The sequence below is a fragment of the Sinohyriopsis cumingii genome, chromosome 19 (genome assembly GCF_028554795.1).
Source record: "Sinohyriopsis cumingii isolate HCF-2022 chromosome 19, ASM2855479v2, whole genome shotgun sequence".
In the NCBI taxonomy this organism is placed as follows: domain Eukaryota; kingdom Metazoa; phylum Mollusca; class Bivalvia; order Unionida; family Unionidae; genus Sinohyriopsis; species Sinohyriopsis cumingii.
Window position 1 is genome coordinate 69,549,919 of NC_142979.1, and position 8,551 is coordinate 69,558,469.

Genomic DNA, 8,551 nt, shown 5'->3' on the forward strand with positions numbered 1-8,551 from the left:
AATCCCCATCCGTCAAAAGAAAAAGATGTTGTTCCAACATGTATGATTTTTACCTCTGTTTGAACCAGCTGCCACAGCTTTAGTAGGGCCTGCGTTGGGACTCATGGGAACTATTTTACCCGTGCTACCAGGAAAAGAAAAGGGAACTCTGGAGTTAAAAGATCACAAACTTGACCATTGAAATCCGATGGAAGGACAAAAACTGAATTTAGTGCATTACAAACAATGGACGGAATTCCAGCGTTAGAAAGAACAATATACCCCCGCATTTCCCTCCCAATCCTCATTTGACCGAGATCTCCAGGTTACAACACGAATTGCAATCGTTTGATAGATCACAATGATTTGATCGCAATGATTTGTCCGAAACAGAGGAAGCGCAATGGTAAGGTCATCTGTTGAAACGATTGCAACTCTTTTACCAGAAATCTTAGGACGAAACAGCTCTACTAACTATGAAAGATTTTAAGACCCTGACGAAAAGTCTATCACCACCACCAACCCCAATGGTCAAGACAGTCGCAACCCGACGGACACCAAAGGAAAAACCGGCACGAGATGTCTTTCAAACACCGCCAGCAGCTCCCATCCCTAGTAAGATTGTAATGTCCTTTTGACCCCTTGCCTCAATCCAAAACAATAATACCTCAAAGCTTGTGCAAAACGACGATGTTCACTACTCCTTCGAGAAAAGTGAAAAAGAAAGAAGTGAAACCAGAAGTGAAAAAAGAAAAAGACCAATGCCATCCAATTATCACCCCCTTAGTCATCGACTTTAACTCCCGTGGCACTTCGGACTCGTAAAGTCCTTTCCAAACCACCATCTCGCCCCATTCATAGCAGCATCATCGGAAAGTGGTTGACATATTAAAAATTGGAGAAGGTGTTAGCCAGCAGTTACTACGATCCATCCAAACGTTTATTCATTGGTATCGTCAAAAATACAGTTTTCAATGAAGCCTTCGAGGAAATTCGTTTTGAGTTTCTGCACTACAATGCGTCTAAAATCGAAGTTAGCCGAGATGGCAAAACCTTGTGTACCAGGCATTCTGAACCTGACTTTAGTGACGAGAAGAAGAATTACTTGAGATCGTATTTGTCCATTTACGAAGGCACCGGGCAGTTAGGAACCAACACCAGTCACGACATTACGTAAAAGGATATAATCTTTGTGAGCCTTTGATTTCACTCCAGATCAAGGCAGCGACGAGGGACATTTCCACCATATAAAATCCGGCCAGATGCGTTTGGAACTTCACTTTGCAAAGCCAATAACCGTAAACTACACGGCCAACATAATTTTGTTTGCCGAATTCGACAATACCAACGAAAGCAACAGTTTGAGAGAAGTAACTCTAGACTATTAGAAACTACTGAAGCCTATTATCCTTCTTTGAAAAATGGAGAATTTTGGGAAATGGAATGGGAGGATACCGTGGAAACAGAACCAAAAGACAATTACGAAGAGGTCATATTGATGGAGTCCAGATGGACAGAACAATAACAACATTTAGCATCATGTTTTGCAAAACATCTGGCAGAACAAAATACGGAATTGTTCAAGAAAGATTGCTATGGATGTCAAAACGATCATCCCAGTCAAATTCAACACGATTAATGTCTGATGATGAGTCAAGAAGAAAAATTGAACGAGTATCTGGAGAACGCTTGGGGTCTTATCGCAGAAGAAGACGTGTTGCATCAGTAGTATAAAGACTTGCATGATAAATTCTCTCTTCCATTTATTGTTCTAGAGATCCATCACATCGAAGCTCTCTTGGCTCAGAGTACGGAGACGAAGCAAATAAACGGTTACTTGTCAGAGATTTTCAAGCAAAATGTTCGCATTAAATTGATGACTTATCATTACCGGTGAAAACACACACAAAAAAGAACACAAAATGGATACCAGAGAACTTTATTGCCTTTTGAACGACAGTTCGGACTCTGCTTCTTGGAATCCTGTGGTGTGTGCTAAAGATGAACTAGAAAAGACATACTAGTTCAATTGTCAATTGTATGTTACTAAGTTAAAAAATAGACGCGTGTCTATAAGCTCTTTATTTCTTTGTTTTATGTATAAAAAATAGAAGTGTGCATATAAGCACTCCGTAGCTTGTCAGATAGTCTGTATTTTTATTGTAGTTAGTGTCTGTAGGTAAAAAGTGACTGAGTGTCCGCGCGTACAACATTTGTTTTGATAATAGGGGATGTCTTATTTCAAGTCTGCGTTTCACACATATAAGTGACAAGATAAAAGAGGGGGATGAGGAGAGAAAATTAAAGAAGAGGAGGAAAAGAAAAGGCCTATCTTATCTCACCTCATCCTGAGACATACCAGCGAAGTCAAGCTCATTGTGAGTACACCGCTCCAGCGACAAGCACCAGAGCCACTGCCACAACAATCAGTAAAAGCGTCCGCAGGAGGCAAGGAGGCCAGTTCATCCACGAGTTTGGCAAAGAAGACAGAGGGAACAACACGTGTTTAGTATTCCTCAAAAAGAAGAGTGGGATGGTGAAGCAAATCAACCTCCCGCTGCGCTTTCAACCACACACTTCAGTTGGGAGCAGGACTGGAGCCGATGATGTTACTGTGGCGCAAGACCAGGAAGGTGCTACCATTAAGAAAGGTGCATTTGGAGTTAGACAAAAAACAGCCATTCTCAGGGCTACCCGGATCTCTAGAAAAGAGAATATTCAAGTTGCTAATTTGTTTCGAAGATTTTGGTAGCGACTTTATATGTGTGTGTGTGTGTGTGTGTGTGTGTTTGTATGCGTTCGCGTATGTTTGTGTGGATAGTAGAGTGTGTTGTTTTATTTCTCCTCTGTTCTGTGTGGATTTTAGATATTGTGTTTGTATGCGTTCATGTACGTTTGTGTGGGTAGTAGAGTGTTCTATTTTTTCTCATTTTCTGTGTGGATTTTAGATATTGTGTTTGTATGCGTTCGCGTAGGTTTGCGTGGATGGTACGTTTTGGGTTTGGTTTTTTTCCTCTTCCCATGTGTGGATAGTATATTTGGGGTTTGTGAATATTATATAATAGTTTTTTTCACCATGTGTGGATAGTATATTTGAGATTGTTGTTTTCTTCTTCCCGTGTGTGGATAGCATATTTTGGGGTTTGTATGAGTTCGCGTACATTTGTTTGGATAGTAGATAATATGTGAAGTGATGGCAAGGGATGTTTCCGTCACATCCGTACTTGACAAATATAAAGTCAAGCGTTTGTCATTCGCGCCATTCAACACGAAATAATCTAAAAAGATGGCAAGTAATCACATTGACAAAATGAAGACACTGCAAGAAGCATTAAACCATTTGGGGATGGTGGACGAGATGCTGGTGAAACTAAATGATAATTTCTATTATTACAGCTCACACAGAGCCAAAATGAAAATCAACAATTTGAGACAGACGAAGGAAAGACTAAGAGAGTTATTGGAACAGGAAAAGAGAGAATGATGATATAGAGGAAAAAAAAGAACGAGAGCATGGAATGAAAAAATTGCAAAAGAGGAAGAGAATGAAAAAATTAAAACAGAGGAGTAAACGAAACAGGAAGAGAGAAACAGGAGGAAAAAAAAGAAGAAAGTAGGAGAAAATAAGAAGTTGGTGTAGGAAGAAAGAGACTAGAAGACAAAGAAGAAAAAACCCAAAGGTCCTTTTCATGGTTTTTTTTTATTTTTTTTTTTAGGGGAACTCTCTTTTGATCTTTCCAGACCATTTGGAGAGACCCTTCTGCCCTATTGTTATAGTGTGTCTGTTATGGTTTTCCCGTATAGTCTTTATTTATGAAGATATAGTATTTATATGTTGTTGTTTATTTTTTTTATTTTGTAAATTTTTTTTAGTCTTTTATTAAAAAAAAGAGCAACTTGTAAAATAATTTTGTATTTATTGTTTATATTTTTTATAGTCACTTTTCCATTAATCAGTTTGCTCTCCTAGACAGTCGTCATCTTGCATATAATATATTTCCATCATCAGTGCTTCTTCTTCTTCTCTCTGTTTTCTTCATTTTTTTCTTCCTTCTCTCTCTCTATCTCTGTCTCTGTCTCTTGCTAGTTTTGTTTTTATGTTTTGGTTTCCTGTCATTTGTGATTGTACTGTTATGGAAGTTTCCTCTTGTTCTGGGTTTTTAGTCTCTAGCCTCGTTTATTCTTGTTATTCTGAGTTCTTGGTGGTAGTTTTGGGCTTCTATCTCCCTGTTTCTGTATTTCCTGCTGCTTTTCCTGTGGTTGTTGTTGATGTCTCTTATCTTTTTGTTGTTGGTAAGGGATTTGTTTTGCCGTTAAATTTAACTGTATTATTATAGGAGTTTTCGATTTTGTTGACTTTTCTGCTGATGTTGTGGTTGATTTTGTCTTATTTGTTGTTGTTGTTGTTGTTGTCGTCTCACTTCTTGTTGTTTTTGGTTTAGATTCCTGTGTGTTGTGGGTCTGTTTCGTTCTTTGTTTCTAGTTTTCCAGACTTTGTTGTTGTTGTTGTTGTTGCATGACCTGGGGTTCTGTTGCCTGGTTTGTTGGACATTTGAAGGGTGTATGTCCTATATTTCCACATCTATTGCATTTTCTGTCGTAGATACACCCTTTATACCAAGATTTAGATAAAAAGCCCATTATAAAGAATGCTCTCTTTATGTCTTTCAATTTGTTTTTCTCAATTTCTAGTATCTGCATCCCATTGTAGATTGTAGTTTGGGGGATAGTCGCCAAACTGGAAGAAATTACGTTGATGTTGAAATTTTTTCTCAAATAGTTCTAATACAGTTTCCAGTGGGATTTCTAGAGGAATGTTTGACAGGTATAATTATCCAGTTTGTTTCTTTACTTTCCTTAATATGGGTGTTGGTTTCCTTACTGTAGCTTTCTCTTTCCCTATTTCTGTCTCTCCATAAGGTAGAATTGGTTTGTTCCCTCTAGGTCTGATTATATATCCTTTATATCCATTAGGGTTAACTGAGTACAAGTTTTTAGTATAATCTGGGTTCTGTACTTTCAATGCAACCATCACCGCTGCTGTTCCAGGTATTCTGTCTCTTGGTATATGGGGCATGTCTAGCTCTTGCGTTCCATCCGGTATATGGGGCATGTCTAGCTCTTGTGTTCCATCTTTGTAAGCACATTCAATGAAGTTTTTCTCGCTAGTTTCAGTTCTCCGGATTTGGAAAACAATTGCTAGGTTCTTCAGTTCTTTCCTCGCTGCCGCCATTGTTTTCTCGTGCTTCACGTGCTAAGTTCACCGTGTTAGATTCGTTGTAGTTTTGTAATTTCAGTGTTCTGTTTTAAGCTATAGTTTTCCGTTCTACATACTCTAATGTTGAGATGTTAGTCCTTTTAGTGACTGCACGTTTCCATGGACGAATACATAGCCCGGGAGGGGGTTCCATGCTGCTATTCCGTTTGCTTTGTACGTGCCATTGCCGACGATATAACAACAGAATGTACTTCTCAAGAAGGAGCATAAGAAACTTTTCATTTAACTTTTATCAATCTGAAAAATATGAGTTGTTTTAAGTATAGCTTACGAGCTGGCTTGTTTCAGGGCCACTCATATCCCTCGAAAAGATATATATATATATATATATATATATATATATATATATATATATATATATATATATATATATATATATATATATATATATATATATATATGAAAATAACTGCTAGCCTAAGTAAAATGAAATTCAAACTGCTATTCAGCAATGTAGTAGTTCAGACTGCAGTAATTACTACTGTGCAGTGGGAAATATAAAAGGTTAATATACATCAGCTCCGTGAGCTATTTAGATTTCTGAAAGGTGTTTACTCATAAGGAGGACACGTTATCTCTGGATCAGTTATTAATTTCATTCACAATTCAGTGAATTGAAAGATCTGATAATTTTATATTAAAATCGAGCATGAAAAAAAAGCATCGTATAAAATGAATGACAAGTGAGAATGAGTGGGTTGAATTTCAAATTATAAATAAATTGACCCAAAATTAATTCTGGAATTTGTCATTTTGACTGGAAGTGCGCGATTGTACACCCCAAAACTCTATAGGTTTAGCTTAAAAGTTTCATACCGAAAACGTTCGACATTGTTTTATAAAATACTTTCATTTAACAATGATAAACAATTCGGTTCTCTGATACCATTACCAACTGATAAGACCACAGGTAGTCGTATCACAATAGCAAAATAAAAAAATAAAATAAAAGATAAAAATAAAAAAGGGAAAGGAACCTCAATCAGAGTCCCATATTCAAACTCTATACTGATATAAATTGAATCCTCCGACGTATGAGAAACATATGTCGTATTCACCAAAGAAATACGTGGCTATCTTTGTTTCAGTTATTGCAATCTGTCGCATGGTATAATACATTATTGTTATACTGCAGCATTGAGGAACAATCATCAATGATATTTGGTCTACAATCAGAGGATGCAAGCTCAAACTTCTGTAACCTGACTTATATGACACATAATATTGACAATCAAGTAATACAGTTAACCGCAGGACATTACCCCCCTGTCAATTCCTCCCCCCCCCACTACCCCCATGCCATTACTACCCATCATTTATCCCCTCAGTATATTAACCCGCGGTTTATTACCCCCCCCCCCCCCGCCATTACCATCATTTACAAAAACAGATACAAATCGAACTAAAGCAAATACCGCGATGACGACGGGCGACGACGAATTTAATTGTTAATTGAAATTGTGTGGGCTTTACCGCAAAATGATTATATCCCATCAATTTAAGTGTACACAAACACAATCTGATAAGAGTATTGGTTTCACATCAATATATATATATATATATATATATATATATATATATATATATATATATATATATATATATATATATACGTTTTAAAAAATATAATATCACCAGAACTAATTTTATCATGGAGAAAGTTCAGATTCTACGTGGAAAGCCAATATTATGCTCAGTGGATATGTCTATGTAAAGCAGAATGATTTAGCGGCAGGTGTAATCAGTTACGAACGTGAAAAGCGACGAGGAAACGTAAACGGAGAATATGAATGTAAAGCAAAGATCAAAGTTAGAAATGAGGTTGTAGTTCTGCAAGTTAGACAAAATGTTACAAAAAGAGCAGTGGAATCGCACATAACATTCAGCTGTAATCATATCAATATAACTTATTTTATGGTACTATACCATTATGATATGATGAATTTAATATTGAATATTAAAGGACAAGTATATATTTTCAAGACTGAGATTAATTAACTAAATTAATAATTAGCAATAATTTCTTTTGAAAATTATTGTATTATTTTTTCTGGAGGTATAACAATTATATATTATATAGTAATAGAACGTGTGTGTGTGTGTGTGTGTGTGTGTGGGTAACATAACGGAATGTAATAAACAGCGGGGTAATACACTGAGGGGGTAAATGATGGGGGTGGTTAATAGCAGCGGGGTAGTTGCAGGGGATATTTGACAGGGGGTAATGTCCTAGACTCCTGACAAACACAGCATGGTGGACATTGTTTATAGCGGGAGTTAATAGATCTATGATTGGCGATATCATTATTAATTTGATGTGTTTGTGACGAAAAAATGCATGCAGTATATATATATATATATATATATATATATATATATATATATATATATATATATATATATATATATATATATATATATATATATTACATTAGATTCAATCCATATCACAGAATATATTGTTTCAAGCGATATTCGCATTCTATGATCTAATATACTGTACCGTCTATTAGACGCTCAATGTAACACTTACCACACTCATTTTATCGATCGCCAATAGGGCATTATCAGACCAGGATAATAATAATTTAAAACATCAAGTGTGTTTATAATACCACATAATTTACCTGTTGTGAATACAATCATGATTTCACCACCGCCCCCTTTCATCGCCTTCCCCAACCACCTTCTCTGACATAAAGTCAGCAGTTTACAATACAAGAAATGTCATTTACAATTGCCCACATTTAGGTGAAATGTAGCTATGTATTCATTTTGGGGAAAGCATACAAGGCCATCGTTACAATGATAGTTAATTTTATGTTATTATAATAGTTATGGGCAAACTCAGATACATTAAAAGCGTTGCTCTATATATGTATTTTATATTGTGTGTTTGACTATTGTCCATGACTGAGGGCAGAGTTTGGTCTAGCTGACTATGGTCATTTTTCAAAAAATGGTTGTTGTTTTTTTTTAATTTGAATTCAAGACCTGAAGATATTTTCGACTTTCGAAGATTTTGGTAGCGACTTTATTTATGTGTTAGTGGGTTATTGCAGAAAATCTATTACTTCGCTTGTCAAGTAAAATTTGTATATAAAGAGTTTATAAATAGAATATTCATTCATATGTTAAGATCAGTCGATGGATACATTTCTCGTTGCATAAAGTTATAATATGAGAAGAATTATTTTAAAAATTATTCATTGGCATTACAAAGTGCTCATTGACATTTTGGATTGCAACACCATTTTGGAATGATTCAAATACATTCTGTATTATTATATCATT